The 20424-nt window shown below is 38.3% G+C and overlaps 1 protein-coding gene across 17 annotated transcripts in view; it reads left to right on the top strand.

The window, feature by feature from the left end:
- The window catches only part of NCOA2 (nuclear receptor coactivator 2), a 285913-nt gene that overhangs the window by 90314 nt on the left and 175175 nt on the right, over positions 1 to 20424 (top strand). For 16 of the 17 annotated variants that reach the window (XM_055546219.1, XM_055546232.1, XM_055546227.1 and 13 more), the window contains one exon: positions 16516 to 16572. The exons of the other annotated variant lie outside the window; for it this stretch is intronic. The gene's annotated coding sequence lies outside the window, so the exon portion shown is untranslated. The remainder of the gene's footprint in view (positions 1 to 16515; positions 16573 to 20424) is intronic. 17 annotated transcript variants of the gene reach the window in all.

The raw sequence follows: 20424 nt of genomic DNA, 5'->3' as shown, positions 1-20424 counted from the left end.
AGGAAGATCCCCTGGAGAAGGAAATGGCAGCCCACCCCAAGTATTCTTGCCTGGAGCATCCCATGGACAGAAGAGCCTGGCAGGCTGCAGTCCATGGGGTTGCAAAGAGTTGGACACAACTTTGCCAACAGATTTTCACTTTTCTTCATACGTCAGTTTAGGAAACTTTAATATATGGTAATACTTTTATTATGTGTTTAAGCTACTGGGATTTTCTTATTCCAGGAATCTTGAAAATTAATTCTGAAACATAAAGGCCTAAAATTGTTATCTTAAGGGAATTTAAGACACATGACATTGTGATTTAAATAAGCAGTCTAGCCATTTAGAAGTAACACCATAATTTTTTCCTTTTTATACTGGCATATAATTTAGTTGGTAGTTCTTATGGATTTTAAAGGGGATTTTCTGGAAATTTGAGCACTGAGTCAGGAATCAGTAGATCTGATTTCTAGTCTTCTTTGGCTGAGATTTTTTTCTCCATTCTGACAGTTTTTTAATGCACGTCATACTTACTGACTCAATCTACCTCCCAGAATTGTTGTAAAGATAAAATAACAGAAAAGGAGTCAATCTGTAGATTATCTGTCAGATTCAGAAAATAATTGTGCCTTAATGAAGCAAGTGGAAGTTGGGAGTGTCTTAAAACCCTGTTTAGATGAATGACTCTTTATTTGACATTGGTAGACTTTGTTAAAAGTCTATTTTGGAGATAATCATGCCAGTCTCTTCTCATCATTGAGGAAATTGAGGCCTTGGGCTGGTTAGTGATTGGCCTTGACCTTCATTAGGGGCCCCCTGGAAGCCGGCCAGGTCTCCTGCCTCACCCAGACTGCACTGACCTTCAGGCCTGTCTAGAAGAGGGAAGAAAGTGAAAGTCGCTCCATTGTGTCCGACTCTTTGTGACCCCCATGGAGTGTAGAACATGGAATTCGCCAGGCCAGAATACTGAAGTGGGTAGCCTTTCCCTTCTCCAGGGGATCTTCCCAATCCAGGGATTGAACCCAGGCCCATTTCTCCCACATTGCAGGTAGATTCTTTACCAGCTGAGCCACAAGGGAAGCCCAGAAGGGAGAGTGACCTGTTACGTACGTGATTCCTGCTGTTTTCTCTTAGATACTGTTACTTTTATAATGGAATATTAGTAGTATCATTTTGAAGGTCCTAATTATATTCTTGTTCAGTACTCTGTTTTGACTTTTATAGTATGTTTTGGATAAAATATTAATGATTACCCTTTAGCCATGAGAATTTTTATTCTTCTGTGTCATGTTTTAAAAAAGGAATTCTGACAAATTACCATGTAATGTGCTAAAATCAGAATTATGAGAGAAAAGATAAACGCAAGGCCGTTTATAATTCAGATTACTGTTTTACTGTTACTTCCCTTTACTATTTTGACATGTAGAATTTGTTAATATACCCACTACCATACCTTAGGAAGAAAAAAATGGGAAGATACGTGTTTCTCTGTGACTACTGTATGAAAACGTTATCTTTTTTTCTTTGCCTCAAGTACTTACTAAGACAGAAAATAGCACTGCTTATTTTTATTGGCCCCACTTAAAAAATAAGTGAGAAATAAATGTGTTATCAGTCAGACACATTGGCCAAGTACTTTGTACAGAGGCATTGTGCTCGGTGCTGATGAGTTTTAAGACGTACTACACATGGTCTTTTGTCCAAGAGGCCATGTGCACACTTATTTACCATTTTCTTTTACAGTGTGAGATCAAACATTTTCCTGCATTTAAAAATACCTGGGAGAAGAATTTTCTCTATTGGCGTTCATTTCGGCTCCCTGTGAAATTTGAATAGAGAAATACTACAAATAGAAAAAGTGTGAATAATTTTAGAATCCTGAGAATAATATTATGAAAGGTTAAACTGTCTATGCTTTAATAAAAGAAGCAGTTAAAATTATTTTAGTCACTGGAATAATAAGTGTGTTTGTTTAAACAGTAGCCGCACACCTAGACAGAAATAAATCTTGTTAAAACAGCAGCTCACTTCTGACCTTACTTGCTTTTGCTCATTCTGGGTCCCCAAACCTTGACTGTAGTAAAGTAGCCAAGGTCTACTCGGCCTATTTGTAATTTAATCTTTAAAAGGCTCTTTAACCTGATACTTTATAAAGAAAAATTAAAAAGGATTAGTTACGCATGCCTTGAATTTCTAGCCTAAAATGAGAACCTAAACATTCGAGTATGCTACAGTTAACTGAGGCATGTTTCCCTACTACAAACTACAAATGACCTTTTGTTGGATTTTTATTCAGTCTTGACTTTCTTCTCACAGAAGAACTCAAACCCTAGGTCACTTTATGAGATGGATATGCGTTTTGATTTGATCTGAATTGTTGATTGTGTTATTTTTGTGAAAAACATCAGAAAGTATGCAAGAAGACGCTGTGATACATAGTGCTTTGAAGTTCCTTGAAGGCAGTTCTTTTTTTTTTTTTTTTTTTTCCTTTTAAACCCTCTCAAGAGCTTGTGTATATCCCTGTTTACAGGTCTTGGTATATACATATTTTCTGGATAATTGCATGAATGGATTTCTATTTATCTTCATGCATTGGAATCTTCTCTTGTGTCTGATGCCGTTCTAGTTTCCAGCTAGTCTGCCTGAGATTTCATTTTTGCTTTAAAGTCTTTATTAGTATTTATGAAAGGGGATTCGTTTTATTCTGCTTATCTGTTGCTTAAAGCAACAACTTATTATTGTCATCTCATCATTGTGTGGCTTAGGAATTTGGACATGGCCTAGGCGGATGGCTTGTTGCTGCTCCCCCAGGTGTGGAGTCTCTGCTGGGAAGATCAAGAACTAGAGGCTCGAACGGTGTGGGGCTGGCTAGGCATTTCATTCTCTTTTTGACATGGCCTCTCTCATGCCAAGGTTTGGCTTCCTCACAGTACAGTGTCTTAACAGTAGTCAGGTTTGTGTAGCAGCTCAGGACTGTGAGATAGAAGGTTCCAGTGTTCAAGGCTGGAGCTCTAAGGCTCCAAAGTCCCAGTATATCACTTCTGCCACAGTCTTTTGGTCCAGCCAATCTCTAAGGCAACTGTCGTTCCAAGGGTAGGCAGTTAAAATTCATTTCTCAATGAGAGGAATATCAAAAAGTTTATTGCTACCGTTAGTTTTCCATAGTTCTGTTCTTTATGTACTATTTGTCATCTTCATTATTAACCTTATTAGGCTGTGGTTTATCCTAGGATGTTCGGCAAAATGTCTACTTCTGTGCACTTGCATGATAAGTCATCTCTTCCTGTCCTCATGTAGTTGTGGCTTAACTACCTGAGCGCTCTTAGCCCCAGACCAGAGAGAGAGAGAGAGAGAGAGAGAGACATACATAGAAAAGTGTTAAGTATCTTTGGGTAGAATCAAGAACTTCTTGAATGCAAGTTCATGTTCAAAATGATTTTTCCCTGTGGTACCAGGTGAAAATTCCTATCTGTGTGTTTGTGTGTGTGTGTGTATAAAATTTCATAATGGGTAGGCCAGTGTGGTACCTAGAGATAATGGTTTCATATACAATTTTAAAATTTCATATGCTATTTAAAAATCTAGGCAATTGATATAAGATTGGCAAATTTTGGATTTTTCCAAGTCATTACATGAAAAAAAATAACCATCTACTACCACCTTTTAAGAAAATAAAGGGAAAATTTAGTTTCACAAAATAATCTCATAATCTAATAATGAAGGAGAATCCTCAAAACTTTGTTCTTAAGCTACATAGAGACACATTTTGGGAACCACCGGTAGAGCCTTATTTTGATTTGTCAGAATTTTTTAAAAACAAAAGCCGTACACAGATGATTTTTTAATCACATTTTATGGCCATATTTATTATGTAAGTAATGGGGGAAATTAACTGGTGTCATGGCCCTTACGAAAAGCCCCCATTTTAGTATATGTCACTTGGATCCCTTTTCAATGCAGAAAGATTTTAGTTTCATTAGGATCTTTTAAACAAAATCAGATTTGCTAACTATAAATATAAATAAAACTACCAAACCAATAAGATTTAAATTATTGGTAACCATGCATGCAGTATTGTGTGGCTGTGACGGTCTTGCTGTTCACAACCTGTTGAGCTCTGGTACCTGTGAGTCCAGCATGTGCTGTTATTGGCTGTGTAACAGTATTTCATATCCCCTCTTCCTTATTTTTTTTTCTTGAACTTATAGAAAACTTTGTCCATTAAGACTTGATATCAAAGACATTAAATGAGACTAGTCTCTAATTCCAATTGTAAGCACAAAAACAAGTAGTGAAATTAAACGGCAGTAGGCTATCAGCTGTTTAATGGTCGTCCATATGAATTAGCAGATCCCTTTGTTAAATAACTTAGATTGTCGTCAGAATGAAAATATGGTTTTAAAAAGTTTCATGGACATTTATATACATTCTGAGTCTTTGAGGCTCCTAGTTTGAGTGAAAATTCAGCACCAATAGATTGTTTTCCTGTCTCCCTCCTTAGCTTTTAGAACTGTTTTATTTTCTTTTTAAAATGAAATTCCTTATGTCAGATAAAACCCTCATTTTGTCATAGCCTTTAAGTATTTTTTCCTTCACTCCAGCTTTTATGCTACAACATCATAGTGTTTTCTTCCATTCTCTGCTTATATAAGCACAAGCCTTTATTGAATAATCCTGTTAGTGAAACATTTTTAGGGCAATTCATTGGATTGTATTGGGTGAATTCACTGGGTGAACTGATGCTTGGGGCTGTTTTTTGTGGTTGCTGGCTGTTACAAAGTATCTTCTTGATGTCAGACCTTTTCTTCTGGGGAGAATGAGCTGGGTGGACCATGAAGTCCAGAGGAGTGGAACTAGACTGAAAGAAGGAAGGAATCAGGATGGAAGTGGGGTGGAGGGTCGGTAGGTGTGGGTGTGGTGGTGATCTTGAGCTCGGAGAGACCCAGATGCCACCAGCAGGTCTTCCTCTTGCTTCGGTGAGGATATCACTTACGTTCCCTGATTTTCACCTTCCTCACCTACAGAATGGAATTGATAGATGCCCGTTTATGGAAAACATCAAAAATAATGCATGTAAAGTTTGTATCAAAGTGGCTGACACCTGATATTTAACACAAGGTGGCTCTGGTTGCTTGGTCAGCATGTTAGACTGCTCATCTCCAGATCTTTCAAGTTGTGTTTGTATCTTGTGTTATTAGATATTTTACCTGTAAATTCTAGATTTACAACTAATATACAAGCCTCTCTCATATCTTTTTGGATATGTAATGCTCTTGTGGGAAGGCTGACACATATTTGATGATGATTTCCAAAGCAGACAGTTCAAACATGAGGGCAAGGCCAGTGTTTTTAGGATAATATTTGTTTCTGGGTTCATAGAAACTCCTTTAGTCAGAGGAAGTACTGTCAGTGTTGGGAGAGGTACTTAATCTCTTTGAGCCTCAGTTTTGCATCATAAAATGGTGTAGTTACAATAGATATTTCCAGGTTTCTTCCATACCTAAATTTTGATGCAAAATGATACCATCACCAGAGGGTCCAATTTTCTCCACTGTGCCTCTAAGTTTTTGTTGAAACCCAGACACAGAGTAGAATGAAAAATTGCCTCTTCAGTTTTTTAACAAAATGGGAAGCTCTGTTGGTCCTCACAATGAGTTAAATTTCTGACTCGGTGTCTTTTTTTGATACATTTCTTCTTCCTGACTGTTGGATCCATGGATTGACTCTGAAATCATACAGACAGAGAGACAATGACAGTTTGACTAGGTAATAACTTGTACTCCAAGGATAAACTAAGTTGCAGTGCTTCTCTCCTAAGCTAAGCTAAGCTAAGTCACTTCAGTCGTGTCCGACTCTGTGTGACCCCATAGATGGCAGCCCACCAGGCTCCCCCGTCCCTGGGATTCTCCAGGCAAGAACACTGGAGTGGGTTGCCATTTCCTTCTCCAGTGCATGAAAGTGAAAAGTGAAAGTGAAGTCACTCAGTCATGTCCGACTCCTAGCGACCCCATGGACTGCAGCCTACCAGGCTCCTCCGTCCATGGGATTTTCCAGGCAAGAGTACTGGAGTGGGGTGCCATTCAATTTTGGAATGCCATATTCTTTCTAGAACTCTGTAAATTACTGCTGCTGCTGCTGCTGCTAAGTCACTTCAGTCGTGTCCGACTCTGTGCGACCCCATAGATGGCAGCCCACCAGGCTCCCCCATCCCTGGGATTCCCCAGGCAAAAATACTGGAGTGGGTTGCCATTTCCTTCTCCTCTTAATTATATCACATAAAATTGTAATTCTACTTCAAGGGAAAAAGAACTTATCTGTGATACAAAATTAGGCCTGTGAACACATATACTCTGTGAGCTGTTTTCAACTTGAAAATTAAAATGCCGTTGTTTGGGTGCTTGCTTCTTTTTTTTGTCTTCAGTAGATAAAGCTGCCAAGTCACAGGGCCTTGAGCCAGGCGGACTCAGGTTTAATATCAGCTCTGTGCACATTCTTTGAGTTTAGACAAATTGTGTTACCTCTTCTTGGTTATAAAATGGGTATTATATAACACCTTCCTTTTAAAGAAGACACACTTACCCTCTTTCATAGTGTTTTGTTTTTTTTTTTTTTTTTAAGAATGTTCCCTTTTTTATGTTGAACCGATGATTATCTTAATGTGGTCATATACTGTTGAAAGCAGCAGCCTCCCTGGAGGGGGTGAGAATTGGGTGAGAATTGACAGTGACAGTCATCTGGGGAAGAAGCTGGTCCTTAGAGAGGAAACAAACTCAGAAGGGGCTTTGGTGGACAGAAGCTTTGTGTTGGTCCCTGTGATGTGGGGGCTTCCCCAATAGCTCAGCAGTAAAGAATCTGCCTGCAATGCACAAGACGCGGGTTCAATCCCTGGGTGGGGAAGATCCCCTGGAGGAGCGCATGGCAACCCACTCCAGTATTCTTGGCTGGAAAACCCCCTGGACAGAGGAGCCTGGTGGGCCACAGTCCATAGGGTCACAAAGAGCCGGACACAACTGAAATGGCTGAGCCCAAGCTGTGTTGTGGTATTTGAGGACACTGCTGGGTATTGGGAGATTAAAGACCACCCCATCCTTTGTAGACACATCGTAGAGGTATTTTTCTTCAGATGATATAGTTTTAATGCTACTTCTGATTCACTTCCTTTTGTTACCCCACAGTCCTGAGGTAATTATTGTGCAGATTTGTGTGGGTTGTGCTCAGGGTTATGAGGGGAAGCTTCTAGGCTCGTTTTGTAGCAGAGTGGTCATTGCAGTTAGGGTGAACATCCAAGGAGCAGGTGAGTTTCTGAGAGGAGTTTACAGTCTTATTCCCTCTCCCTGAGTGGATTTTGTTCCTCTTTTGTTAATATTTATAACAGGATTTATATTTTATTGCATTAAGGATGGTAGATGTGTCTTCTCACACTGATTTATTGTAAAAAATAAACTGATAATCTGTAGTAATCCTCACCTTTTCTGGCGTATACTGTAGGCTTCTGTACCTATTCCCATTTCAGTGAGGATGGAAGGGAACATTCAGGCCAAAATGATCCAACCCTCTTGGGAGGAAAACAATTACAATTCTACTCATAGTTTTTTGGGGCCTTTTATTTTGGGGAGACTGGTTGGTTGACAGGTTGGCATGTTCTCATCTTAGATGTTCTCATCTTTGAGCCTTTCTTTTATGTTTAAGAAAGATTAATTTCTGCCCAATACATTGATATTTCTTTTCTCCCCTCTAATTCTCTTCAAGACTGTTACTGTGTGTTTTGGGCTGAGCACCCTAATTAAAGCCCTAAGACTTCTTCAGGAGCATTGTTTAAAAGGTCACCTGTCCAACTACAGGTTGTCTTCTTAATCAAAGACGGAGGAAACCTTACCTTTGCCCTCAAGCAGCTCACAGTCTAGGGGGGATGTGTGTGCTCAGTCATGTCTGACTCTTTGCAACTCCATGGATGGTAGCCTGCCAGGCTCCTCTGCTCATGGAATTTTCCAGGCAAGATTACTGGAATGCGGATCTTCCCAACCCAGGGCTCAAACGCACATCTCCTGTTTCTCCTGCGTTGGCAGGCAGATTATTTACCCCTTGAGCCAAATTTTAATATAAGCTAGTCATGATAGTGATCATTTGCATATGTTGTGTCCAAATCCTTTTTTCCTATCACTTGTCAACACTTTAACTTTTCTCCAGTCTGCTTTATGTCGGTATCATTCTGATGAAACTCTTCTTAGGAAAGTCATGAGCAATTTCTGCTCTAACTCAGGTAGACACTGCAGCTCTCACTAAGGAGCCTTGAGTAGTGTTGTCCAGCCTCTCTTTCCGGGAAGTCCCTCTCTCAGATTCTGTGCTGGTCTCCCTCCTGCCTCTTGGGTAATTTCTTCTCATTCTCCTTGGTTAGTTCCTTTCCTACATAATTTTTAAAAGAAGGAGTTCCTTAGGGCTTTAGTCCAGACTCCCAGCTCTTTGTTCTTTAAACCATTATTAGTGGATTTAAATGATGTCTTCAAGTTAGTGACTCCAAATTTAGTATCTTTAATCGTCTCCCAAATTGGAGGCATGTGCATTCAACCACATGTGAGTTAATTTTTCTTCTAGGTCTGTCTCTATGTGAAAATACTCCTCTTTGGAGAGTTAGTATTTTGTGATAGTTGCATCACTATATTAACTCTGATCATGTTGAATGAGAGACAGACTTGAAAGGAATGGTTGTATGAGATGTGCAAATTTGATGGATATTTTATTTTTCATCATATCACACATATCAATTGTATATGTGTACCTACCTGTAGCTTGGGTGCGTGTGTATGCTCAGTCATGTCTGACCCTTTGTGACCCCATGGGCTGTAACCTATAGCTTAGGAGTTTTTAAATAGACGCTATATCCTTTTCTATATATCTATTTTAATTGTAGCTTACAAGTTTTTAATACTTAGTATGGATGAAAAGTTATGAAGTCATAAATTTCTTCACTTAAAATTGAAGTATAGATGATTTACAGTTTTATTTAAGTTTCATGTTACAACATAGTGATTCACAGTATTTAAAGATTATACTCCTCTTGTAGTTATTATGGTGCTTCCCAAGTGGCACAGTGGTAAGGAATCTGCCTGCCGATGCAGGAGACACAGGAGATGTGGGTTTGATCCCTGGGTTGGGAAGATCCCCTGGAGGAGGAAATGGTGACATAAACCAGAATTCTTGCCTGAAAAATTCCAGGGACAGAGGAGCCTGGCTGGCTACAGTGCATGGGGATCACAAACAGTCGGATGCCACTGAGTGAGCACGCATAGTTATCGGAAAGTATTGGTTATGTTCCCTATGTTGTACAGTATATCTTTATTTATTTTCTACATAGTAGCGTGTACATCTTAGTCCCTTACCCCCTTTTTTTTTTTCATAGAAAAGCATTTTACTTTCTTATTTTTATTTTTTATTAACTTTTATTGGAGTATAGTTGCTTTACAGTGTGGTGTTCCTGCTGTACAGCAAAGTGAATCAGTTATATATGCACCCCCTCTTTTTTGGATTTCCTTCCCTTTTAGGTCATCACAGAGCATTGAATAGAGCTTCATGTTCTCATTAGTCATACATTTTATGTATAGAAGTGTATATATGTCAGTCCCAGTCTGCCAGTTCATCCCATCCCCTCCTCCCCACTTGGTATTCATATATTTGTTCTTCACATCTTTTATCTCTATTTCTGCTTTGCAAATAAGTCCATTTATCATTTTTCTAGATTCCACATAAAAGGGAGATTATGCATATGTGTTTTTCTCTTTCTGACTGACTTTACTCTGTATGGCAGTCTCTGGGTCTGTCTATGCCACTGCAAATGGGACAGTTTCATTCCTTTTTATGGCTGAGTAATATTCCATTGTGCACAGCTTCTTTATTCACGCCTCTGTTGATGGACATTTAGGTTGCTTCCCTGTCTTGACTGTTGTAAACAGTTCTGCGGTGAACACTGGTGTTCATGTATCCTTTCAAACCATGTTTTTCTCCTGATACGTGCCCAGCTCCCTTACCCCTATCTTGCCCTTACCTACTTTCCCTCCCCCTTGGTAACCACCAGTTTGTTCACTATATCTGTGTGTCTTTTTTGTTGTATTCACTGGTTTGTTTTATTGTTTTAGATGCCATGTATAAAGAGTTTCATGGGTTAGGAATCATTGAACTCTTTAAACAAAGAGAAAATGTAAGCTTGTCTATAAAGTATATGTAGAAGTATATTGTCTGAAGTACATTCATCAGTTAACTTATGAATTATTCTTCTGTAGATTGGATGTTATTTCTAGCACCATTAACTTAATATTTGGGAAAGAATTTTACCTTGTATATGTAATACACTTTCTTTACATTATTAAGGCTTTTAAGGATTTTTTATCTAAAATATATGTTTCATATATATATATATAAATACAGTGTCCTATTCAGTAATCTGAAGTAGTTCTCATAGGTAAATCTTGAAAGTAAGACTTTCCTCTTGATGTTACATGAGTTGAAACATGCCGAGGTAAAGGTGTTTTCTGTGGGTGTTTGGGGAGTTTTTGTGCGTCTCAGCAACAAGTGGAAAAATTATTGGCTTGAACTGTTGAAAAATCTCAAGTAATTTGATCAGAACCTCTAGCTTTCTCTTCCTTTCTCCATGTGTCCTCTCTGTTTCTATCCATGTGTCTGACTGGCTTGTTGACTGAGCTGGTGCTGGCTAAATTACAAAGAAGACCTACATGGGAACATGAAGTATGGTGACTCCCTTTTTGTTAGTCATCTTTCCAGTGCTGGTTCCATGTACTCTGTTGTCTGTCAAAAATCAAGTTGGTTTTGTTATGATTAGAAAGTATATATTTTGCATACTGACACTGGTGTTGATGACTTTCTCTTTTTCTTTTCTCTGTTTTACTTTTTGGCCGGGCCTCACAGTATGTGAGATCTTAGTTCCCCAATCGGGGATCAAACTGCCGCCCCACTGCATTGGCAGCCCGAAGTCTTTAACCTTGAATCACCAGGGAAGTCCTGATGACTTCCTTTAATTGGTGGCAATCTTGAGAAAATTATGAGGCTACATTTGAGTCAGGAAAAAAATAATGTGCAGAATTATTAACAGTGTCAGCCTGGGTGGCGTGAGGAACACACTGCTCGTGTTGGTACCATACCAAAAGCTCAAGGCAGCTGTTTTCAGGCCAATCACATTTTAGGCCACCTTTTTCAAATCAAATTGCCAACAATGATAACATTATCAATATTTTCATAATAGCCTAGTAGGTAAGAGCATAATTGATTCAGCAGTCAGACCCTGGGTTCTAATCCAGGCTTTGCTGCCATATCAGCTCTGTGGCCTTGGGCTTCATCTCAAGTTTCTGAATCCACAAAGGAGTGATGGTGGTGGCAGTACCTGCCTCATAGGATTGTTGGGAAGATTAAATTAAGTAACACATTTCAAGCCCTTTGCCCAGAGCTCTCAATGATAGTTGTTACTTGTGGTGATATTAAACCCAAACAGCAAGATATGGCCCTTCCCTTATACTACTAAGTTAGAAGGTGCTGTCTTAGCCACTGTTACACACATGACTTCATTTTCTTTCTGGCTTATTTTCCTTCCTCTGGCTCTGTTCCTAACTTTTTTTTTTTTTAAACAAGCAAATAAAAGATCAAGTGCATCTCCTTCTAACCCTCCCCTGCCTTTTAAAAAATCATCAACCTATTCCTTTAATGCTGCCAACAATCTTTTTTAAGTGATGTTAGCTCAGTCCTGATTTCTTTTTCTTTTGCTTTTTGTCTCAAAGTAATTGTGTTAGTTGACGCTCTCCTTGGCAAATGCTCACACCACCGTTTGCTACTGTTGGTTGTTGGTTTAGTCACTCAGTCGTGTCTGACTCTTGTGACGCCGTGGACTGAAGCCCACCAGGCTCCTCTGTCCATGGAATTCTCCAGGCAAGAATACTGGGGTGGCCTGCAATTTTCAGTCAGTCCCCATTTGCATTCCCTAACCCAGAATACCACGGGTCTGTTCTCTGTCTCTGTAGTTTTACTTTTTCTAGGAATTTCAAGTAAGTGAAATCATGTAGTCTGTTGTCTTTGTGTCCGGCTTCTTTCTTTAGCAAAATGTTTTTGAGACTCATTCATGCTGTGGCATACGTTAGCTATCCATTCCTTTTTTATTGTTGAGTCGTATTTCATTGTATGAATGTACCATATTCTGAAAAAGATTCATTCTGCAACTGAAACTTTTGAATTTTTTCAGCATAATTGATAAGAACATTCATGTACAACTCTCTGTATGGTCCTCTGTCCCTGAGATGAATGAAAACACACCTTGATGTGAAATCGTTGGGTTAGATGATGAGACACTTCCAAACTGTTTTCCAAAATGACTGTACTATTGCACTTTCCCACCAGCAAGGGATAAAATGGGAAAGTTCTAGTTTCTCCATATCCTTGGCAATGCTTTGGGTATTTTACTGGATGGGCTATGGTATTTTGTTTTGATTTTGACTTCCATTTTCCTAATGACTAACGATACCCAATATTTTTTGATGTACGTTCCCTGTGAGATATATATATATATAATATCTTAGCATATTTTTCTCATTAAAAAAGTTGAACTATCTGTTTTATTATTGAGAGTCCTTTATTTATTCTATGTACATCCTTTATTATGTATTTAGCTCTTTATATATTCTAAATACATACATATTTTCAGGTAATTAATTTGCCAGTATTTTCTTTCAGTCTGTAGCTTGTGTTTTCATTTGTTAAATTATTTCTTTTGAAAAACAGGAGATTTAACATTATTTTTCAAATTTTTATTTGTTTATTTGGCTGGGCTCTTCATTGCTGAGAGAGGCTTTCTCTAGTTGCAGCGAGTGGGAGCTACTCTTTCTTGCAGTGTGTGGGCTTCTCCTTGTGGTGGCCTCTCCTGTTGCAGAGCACAGGCTCGAGGGCGTGCAGACGTCCATAGTTGTGGCACGTGGGCTCAGTAGCTGCGGCTCCTGGGCTCTCAAGCACAAGCTCAGCAGTGGTGTTGCACAGGCTCAGTTGCCCTACAGCATGTGGGATCTTCGCAGATCAAGGATCGAACCTGTGTCTCCTGCATTGGCAGGTGGATTGTTTACCACTAAACCACCAGGGAAGCCCAGAAGTTTTAATTATAAAGGAATTCGGTTTTGTGTTTTCCTTTTATGGTCTTTAAACAATTTTTTTTTCTTTTTATGCCTTTAAAGTATCATACCTAAAATATTTTTGCCTAATCCACAGTAATTTTCTCCAACTGCTTCCTTTTACAAGCTTTGTAGCTCTTATTTCTAGATCTGTGATGCTATCCATTTTGAGTTGACTTTTTCCATAGTGCAAGGTGAAGGTTGAGGTTCTTCCTCCCTCTCATATGTATAATCAGTTTTTAGTATCATTTTTTTGGAAAGACTGCCCCTTTCTTCACTAAATTACCATGTCACCTTTATTGAATATGGATTGATGTAAATGTGTGAGTCTGTTTTGGACTCTGTTGTCTTCTGTTGTTTATCTTTATGGCAGTACCCTACCTCTTTGCTTATTATAACTTTATTGTAAGATTTGAAATCAGGTATTAATATTATCTTGCCGCTTTTAGTTTTAAAGCCAGTCCTCATTCAAAACTGTCTCAGCAGGGGATTTCCCTGGCGGTGCAGGTGTTAAGGCTGCACTTCTACTGCAGGGGGCACTGGTTCAATCCCTGGTCAAGGACTGAAGATCCTGCATGCTACACAGCATGGCCAAGGTGGGGCGAGGGGATTCCCATCAGACTCCCATGTTTATGCATCCACCTGGGCGATTATGGGCAGAAAAAGCTCTTAAGACGTCTCAGGAAAGATCAGTTTTACTTGGGCTAGGCTAGGCTTGTCATTGTACCGAGCTACTTGTCACAGCTAGCAGCATTTAGCAGAATCACACTTGGCAGAATCATAATTATGTGTAATGCCTGCCACGTACCAAGTGCTTTGTGTAATTATCTCATTTAATACTTTCAGGGTGGTGCAGAGAGGACATTATCCTCATTTGATAGTTGAGTCCACAATAACATTTTTGAGGTCACAAGCAGCTGGCTTGTGATGGAAATATTAGCAGCAGTATTCACGTGAGAGAGCCAGGTTTTGAAATCTCACCTGTTTGATGATCTTAGCCCTAGGTTCTTTTATCTGCTCCAGGCAGCTTTTTTTTCCTATGGAGAGGAGGTTTACCTTTTTGGTTTATACAGTGGAAATAGTAGTGGTTGTAAGAGAGAGGACATGTGTATCCCTCTGTCATTTCCTGCAAGGTTCCTCTCTGTCCTTCTGTCACTCTGCCAGGCTCAGGGCAGTCTGCTCCTCTTGCCTTGAAACTCCTAAAGGAGCTTCCTAAAAACTGTCAGGGCTCACAGAAGAGTAGGAAGATGCCGGTTTCTTATAGGCTTGTCATTGCTCGAACTGTCACTTTAAATAGCTATTATTTCCATGGGCAGAGGAGCCTGGTGGGCTCACAGAGTCAGACACAACCAAGCATGCACACAGACACAGAGACGGTGACTTAGAAAACATTTTGTAATTCTATGTTTATAAGTATTTTATTAGTTCTTCTGGTTTAAAGTGTCACACCGAGGTATCATAATATACTGTCTTCATGTTTTTATGTTTCGTCTGTCTTCATGTTTTTAATGTATTTTTGTTTAGTTTGGATTCATTAGCACTTTTTCCTCCTTATAGTAGCACATTCAGAAAAGCCTTTGTGAATGGTATAGATCAAGCCTTAATTGTTTAATGTTATCATTTCTACTCATATCACAAGTTTTAACTCTTGACTGTTGCATAGTGTGATGTCCTTGAGCAAATTAGTTGTTGGTATAGACTTAGAATGGGCTTAAGTAGGTCAGCATAATGAGTATATTTACCCCAGGAGCATGGTATAGAATTGATGACCCCTATTATGTAACAGTTTATTGCACACTGCTCATGGACTACCACTGGAGGAGAATCTGTTCATTTTCTTTACTATGATAACTTCTTATTTGCATATAGACTTCCTTTTGTTTTTCATGAATCATCTCTTCCTGATTCCTTAGCTGCATTTCTTTATATGTGATGATCTCCAGCCTGAGCAGGTCCTGGTAAAAATGAAAGTGCATTTTCCCCCATTTCTTTCCCCTTTAGACCTCTCAGGTTATGAAATCAGATGTTTCTAGTGCCCTAGAACAATGGCAGTTTGAGTATTAAATTAACATTAGTTTTTTTTTTGTTTTTTTTTTTTACTGTTAGGTTCTATTTATTCTAAAGAATAAAGGGCTCAGAAGAAAGTTAATACTCAAGCCTGATAATGATTCAGAGTATGAATTATTACAGATTGGTGTCACCTGAAGGGAAAAAAAGTACAGTAGCTCAGTTTGTAAAAACACTCCCTGAAGCTGATTAAATCCAGTAGCCCATAATAGTTAAAATGAAAACATATCACTAGCAGTTGTGCAGTAGCAGTCGTGCAGCTTTTCTTAGATCTGTAATGTACACAAGAGTGGTGAACATCCATACACATAAAATCTCATAGGCACGTATTTGCCGTGTTCGTATTCTGGGCTGTGCATCTTGAAGGAAACTTCTTAGGTGCAGTGTAAGTGACCCTTGTGTGGGTCAGAGGAAGTGTGTGGTCCTTCATTGCTAAGTTCTTTCTTCTCAAGGGTACAAACCCAGAAGAAACTTGGGGAGCTGTTGCCCTCATTATTGAAAATGTTCAATTCTTACCTTCTTATCCACTCTTCTGCAAATTGCCATAGATAGCATCATTTTTATGGTTATTTAAAAATTTGTTTTGGCTCTGCCGTGTGGCATGCAAGATTTTAGTTCCCGACCAGGGAATCAAACCTAGGGCCCTTGACAGTGAGAGCCAAGTTCTAACCACTGACACTCCAGGGAATTCCCTATTGCATCATTATACTCGAGACTTTTTTAAGTTATTCACTTTTGAATGTCTTTGTTTAAGCAGTTATGACAGATTTTTATTTCAGTAATTTCAAGCCATTCTCTTCCATAGAGGCAAACTGTAAATCACAGCAAAGTAAGATCAGTATGTGAGCTTAATTAATCATTTAATTAAATCATTCATTCATTCATTTGGCAAACATCTCTTCCGCACTGTGTTACTGTGGGGTGGTCATTAGACTAGGAGTGCCGTGTAAAAATGGGTAGCTCGGGCCAACTCTGCTTTTATTCAGTGAAGTGCTAGTGATTAGGCAAGCAGCTACCAGAAAATGTATTATGTTTTATGTCGAGAACTCAAAACTTGAGGGGTAGACACCTCATAATTCACTGAATTGGAAGACACTGAAATGTGGCCTTGTGTCTTATATTAGCGCGGACAAATAAAAGTTGTGCAGCAAGTCTGCTTCTTGATTTACATGGTATCAGTGAGTTATTGAGTAGAAAGATGTTATTACTGAGTATTACTTACATTGGTTATAAAAAAATCATACCGAATCTAATGAGTCTGACGGGATTCTGCATTTTTTTGTTCATATTTGTTCATTTCTTTTTATTGCAGATTTCTCTTGGATTTGGCTACACATTTATAGATCTTCTGCACTGTGTACAGTCACAGGTGAGTTAAAAGTAAGCTTTCCTGTTGGTATATTCTGATTTTTTAAGTATAATCAAACATTTAAAATTATTTACAATTGAGCAATATAGTATATAAATAAAATGAATGTGAATTTTAAAATGTTGTACATTGGTCTACATTTGTTTTATTATGAAGATTCAATATCCACATGTTAGAAATGATATTTGAAGGTAAAAGGACCATAGCTGTTTATCAGTGTTTGTTTTGTGTATTTGGGAAGAGTTTACACTTACCCATTGGATGAGGTGAATTATAATTTCATAGCCTGGCAAAATGTGTATACTTATTTTTATATGTAAATAAAAGAATGGTTGCTATAGATTTTGGTAGCAAATTTCAGTCTTATACAGGTAGATTGAACGAGCAGGCTCTTCTGGTCCAACCAGTCTGAAATAGCTTCCCAATCACTCCTTATCACACAACTCTGATTTATTTTTATCATAATGTTTATGATCATGTGATGTATTTTTATTTTTAGTCTCTCCTACTAGACTATAAACTCCATGAACATTGGGGCCACTTTTGTCTTGTTAAAAACAGTATCTGTAGCCCTTAGAATAGTGCTCATTGAATAGGAAAGACTGAATAAATGTTTGTTACAGTAATTATTGGGTAATAGATATTAAGAATTGATTTATATTCAGAGTCATTGAACTCTGCATCTGTAAATACAAACTAGAAATAGTTCTTTATACTTTTCTCTAAATATGAAATTAATTTCTATCACATACTTTTTAAGTATAGAGCTCTTAAATGCTCAGAGAAATTACGTGTGTTACTCGAGTATGATTAATCAGGGTAGAAGTCAGAGGATGATGCTTCCAATTCGCTATTTTGTCAGCACCCTAGTAGGTTCTTAGGATTAAGTGATGGATAAATCTGACGCAAGTGTGGGAGCTTCTCGCCTCCTTACTCCATCACGCTGCCATGATGGAAATGTTTTATGATACCTTTATGGAGAACAAAGTTTATTTGGCCTTAGCTGTCCAGTTTTAATCTCTGAAAACCAAACAAGTTACAGTTTTCCCACTACGTGTCACTGCATACAAAATGTAATTTACTAAGTTGTGCTCTCTTTGTAGACTGAGGGAAATTTGGGGCCACTTTTCTGCCCTCTATGTTGCTGTTTGAATCCATTCTTGAAGGTGGCTGTGTGCATAAGTTGACACAGCTGCTACCTTGTGTGCTTGGCGGTTATTCTCTAAGGGTCCCCGGATGTTAGGCACTACTGTTGGTTTGCTACCTTTCATTTTTTGTATGCATTGTGTTTTGATCTGTTTGACCCTTTTAAATACTGGTCTCTCCTTCTGCCATCGTGGTTTTTCATTTGTAGAAAGAACTAAGTCTAACCTCTAGGCCTTTTTTCTTTTTTAAAGTTAAATTTGGGGAATGACACAGCCATTTCTTATTTATATCTAATTTGCAAGTGCAACTTGCAGAGATTCCTTTGATAATACTAAATAACAGCAGTTATTACTTATAGCTCGTTCACTGTGTGCCAGGCATTATGTAAGTGCTCTTCATTATCTTCAGAATAACAGATAAGGAAATGGAAGCTGAGAGAGGTTAAGTGACTTTTTCAAGGTCATATCAAGGAAGTGGCAGTTTGCCTCTCCAAAGACTTTGATCTTAACCCCTGAGGTCCATTTTCTGCCTAAGTAGCCTTAAATACAAGCATATTTGTGGCAAGAAATGTAATATAGGAACATAGTATTCATATTTGAGGACTTAAAATTAATTTTAAAATCAAATATTATGGAATATTTTGCTTACATTTCATTAGTAAGTCTTTTAACCTTTATTTCAAACTGTATAACATGATGACTCATTTGAAATTTAATGATGCCCTAAACAATTTAAAGTCCCACTCTGGCACTTTAATTTTGTACTCACTTTTGGGGGGCAGGTGCATGGGAAAAAGCCATTTGGATTTATTTTGTTGTTGTTGTTAAGAAAATATGGTATCCTATGAATCAGAATTCTTTACTCCTTGCAATATTAGAAATACTATGTTATGAGTGGCATCTGTGATTTGTTGGGTAAATCACTTCTACAGAGAACAGGTTGTGTGAAATAGTGTGACTATAGAATTACTTAGAACCCTTATCTTGGATGGTGTCATAATTTATGTCTCTATGGGGACTTATTTTAATTATTTAAGAAATGAAGTGACATAACTTTGAGCTAAATCAGAACTTTATCTTTCCTTCTTTATCTTTCCAGAAAAGAACTTCAGCTTTCCTTATTTAGTTTATTTTCAAGGTTAAGTAGGATATATAATACAGAAATATTTTGAGTCTCAAATATATAGTATACTGTTGTTATTTAGTCGCTCTGTCATGTCTGACTCTTTGTGACCCCTTGGACTGTAGCCTGCCAGGATCCTTTGTCTGTGGGATTCTCCAGGAAAGAAATACTGGAGTGGATTGCCATGCCCTCCTCTAGGGGATCTTCCCCATGCAGGGATAGAACCCGCGTTTCCTGCACTGGCTGGCACCTTCCTTACCACCGAGCCACCAGAGAAGCCCTATAAGATTCTGTACGTGAATGAATATTGAAATTTTGATTTGAAAACATGATTAAGTATACTTCTTCACATTTTCCTAAAGGATTTTGTCTCTGAGTGTAAATGCAAATTCCAGGTTTGAGTATAGTGGAAGAGAATTCTGTAGTTTGAATTTAAAAAGAATTTTTTTAGCTGCCTGGACTGTGCTTCCTAATCTATAGCTTCGTGAGTGTTGCCATTGCAATCTCACATTTTAAGCATTTTTAAGATTGGCCAATAAAAATTTCTCAGAATTGATAGTCAAAACAGGAACGTTAGATAAATCTGTTTTGATAGTGTAGCCTTGAAGTGTAATATTCCCCTTTGCTATGGAAACCTGGGCTCACTGTGGAGTCATATATATTGTGGATTTATATATGTTTATTTTCACTACGATAGAGATATCTGGGGTGGGGACAGAATGCGATGGGTGGCTGAAGGTTGTTCATGCATGCTAGGTTAGATCTCAACTCTTCAGTACCAACATGGAGAGAGAGTTCTCCAAAGAACAGGAAAGCATGATATACCTCTTGTGGTATGTTGTATACTCAGTGCTAAACACTAAACAGTATATTACATATATCAAGACATAAAAGAAATTATGTCCCCACTAGTTGGAAATACATTTGAAATGAGTATTTCTTGGATTTTGAATTGCTTCTTTGTTCATAGGCATGAAAAGATTTGTGATTAGGTGTTGGATTTAAGTGAGAGGTGTGTAAATTCCCATGAAGACAGGAAAGCTTGATTTCAAGTCAAATCAAAGCTTGATTTGACTATATATCTGAGAAAATCAGTATTATTCTAAACAGAAATGTAGTATATTAATACTTAAATGCTTTAGGCAAAAATCTGCCAGCATTTAACTGTATTGCTATTTTAGTGGTATTTCCTTCAGATGTCAGCCGTATAGGCACTGTGATTTGGAAAAATAAATATTTTGACAGTTGATAAAATGCCCTCAGCCATTTAGCTATTCAAACTGGAATCCTGAGCCCACCCCCAACCCCCTGGGTAGAACCCTCTGCTCCTTGTACGTAGAATGGACCCAGGAAAAAACAGGCTTACTGGTCAGTTGAAATTATCTTCCAGTGGGTGTTATTGACACAAAGCCACAATTGGAAACTATTTGTGTGACATGCCAGTTTTTAAAGCATTTTTTCCTCTTCCATTTTCTTCCCTTTTTATGCACACATTCATATAAACAGCTTGGTTTAGTTTTTCCCCGTGAAACTACATTCGTTCAGCACCATTAACTTTCCTTTCTCTCTTCCCTCTCTCCCTTC

This window comes from Bubalus kerabau, chromosome 14, assembly GCF_029407905.1.
Source record: "Bubalus kerabau isolate K-KA32 ecotype Philippines breed swamp buffalo chromosome 14, PCC_UOA_SB_1v2, whole genome shotgun sequence".
Classification (NCBI taxonomy): Eukaryota; Metazoa; Chordata; class Mammalia; order Artiodactyla; family Bovidae; genus Bubalus; species Bubalus kerabau.
Note: the sequence above shows the minus strand (reverse complement) of the source record. Positions and strands in the feature narration are given on the sequence as shown.